The following is a 2,492-nucleotide window of genomic DNA, read 5'->3' on the forward strand; positions in this document are numbered from 1 at the left end:
TTTCTTACTTTTTTATCTAGGTTTCGAGTGGAGTGGATAAAATCCCAAACAAGTCTATAGATCAGGATCAACTCGATTATAAGATCACTAGAACAATCATTTGGGCCCTCAAAAAAAATTTCAGGCCTCAATTCATTGCTAAAGCAATCCCTTTGGCCCCTCAATTTTTTTAGGCCTCAATTTATTGCTGGATAAAATATCAATATCTATTAATTGTAAATACACTATGATATTTGTAATTTGTTAAGAATGTTCAATAATAATGGTAGAGAGGATAAAAGCCCAAACTAGTCTACGGATCAGGGTCGACTCGATTATAAGGTCATTTATAAAGCGATCACTTGTGGCCTAAATTTATTTATGGGAAAATAGTATATGATAGAAAATTATTAATTTAAATTAAATACTATAATCATAGATTGATTTAATTGTACCCCATAGCAAATTGTTGTGCCACTCTACTGGTGAATCTCGCTCGTCTCTCTCGTTTTCTCCCTCGCCTCTCTCTCTCTTTTATACAAACGCATATAAATAAAATGTGTTTGTGTTTATATAAAGCTAAAGAATGTTGTATATATACATATATTTTGGTTCCCTCTCTCAGATTTCGTTCATCGCTCTCCCAGATCTCGCTCGCTCACTCGCCTCTATCACTATATACAAAAACACATTGTATAAAATGTGTTTGTATTTTTATAAAGCGAGAGAAAATTGTATATATACATATTTTTCGTTCCCCTCTCTCAGATCTCGCCCGCTCACTTGTCTCTCTCACTTTATACAAACACAAATGTATACATTGCATTTTTGTTTGTATAAAACGAGAGAAAGTTGTATATACAAATATAAATGCATATATTTTCGTCCTACACGCATACAATTATACAAATACGATCTTCCCCTGTCCATTTTTCTTTTGTCTTTCTCTCTTTCTCGCTTTATAAAACACAGATTATACAATTGATCTTTTATATATGTATACCAACGCAGATTATACAACTTCTTTCTTTTGTATATGTATAGCGAAATACACATATTTATGTTTGCTATGGAGCATAGTTATGCAAACTATATCTATAGCATACAAATATGATTTTATGTTTGCTATATGTGAAAGTTGTTCTTTTATTTATCCTTGGATAAAATTTATTTTTTAAAAATAAATAACTCGTGTTTAGATGATTAATTTAAAATTACTTTATCAATAATTAGAGCAACAATTTATATTTTGCGAAAATTTTAATCGGAATTTTTTTAAGCTTCTTGGAAGAGCTTTTGTTACTGCTCAGAAATACTTAATTTTTTCCTAAAGCTTGCACACAAAACATCTCAACCTGATAAAGTAGACATTTTTTAAAGGAAGTACTCCTTCCGTTTCATTTTGTTTGGATTACTTTATTTAATTCATTTTAAAGAAATGTTTCTTTTCTTCTTTTTTTAAATAACTCTTTTAACTCTAATTCTACTGACATATTTAAGACTACAAAATTCAAAAATATTCTTTACTTTTTTAAGTTTTATGTCAAGTCAAAATCATACAAATAAATTGAAGTGGAGGAATAACGATTTTTGCTTTCTAAAATTTGTCCAAACCCATAAATCTCCCGGTAAACAGAATTATAAAATATGTCGATAAATCCGAGTTGTTAAGGAGACAGACGTGCGGTTCAAACGTTGTTGTCAACGTTTTCTCACTAGAGTTGTTTTTGTTGCTATTAGTCTGTCATTTTTATTTTTGTTACTTAGCCTAATAATAACCTTTCTATACAGGAAAAGGACCAAAACTATTTTTGAACTATAGAAAAAATACCATTCATCCATCTTTTGGTCTAAAAATAAATTTTCATTCACCTTTGTGAGGCATTATTTTTTAATTAAAAAATACATGGGTCCAATCACTCCTATCCTTCTCATTCTATATTGTTATTTCTCTCTCCTACCTTTACTTCTCACCCCTCCTTTTTGTCATTTCTTTCCTTTCACCTTTTTATTTTTTGTTTTTCTAATTCTTTGTCTAATTTTTCAAATCAATTTTTTCAATGGTTAATTCTATTTATCCAATTTTCTGATATCATTTTATATTTATATAAGGTTCTCCATTGATAAATATTACATTGATTATTTTTAAAATAAAAATAAAAATTGAGAATACAAGAAAAAAATATGGGATGAAATTGCAAAATAAAAATTAGAATTTTCATCTATGAAATGAATGTTAGATAGTTAATCAATTAAGTAGCTTAAAATCGTTTATTTAATATTTCTATAAACATTTGACTGGTTTGTTTCTCTTTTCGCTATCAAATCACACCCAATAAATAAAATCATGTTTTTCAATTTTCTCTGTTTTTTAAAGTTTCATTTGAAACATGTTACAGTGAAATAAAATTATTTTTGTAAAATATGACGCAAATATCACACTATTTTCATACAATATACCTACTTCAATCATATATATATATATATATATATATATATATATATATATATAT

This window comes from Solanum pennellii, chromosome 12, assembly GCF_001406875.1.
Source record: "Solanum pennellii chromosome 12, SPENNV200".
Taxonomy (NCBI): Eukaryota; Viridiplantae; Streptophyta; class Magnoliopsida; order Solanales; family Solanaceae; genus Solanum; species Solanum pennellii.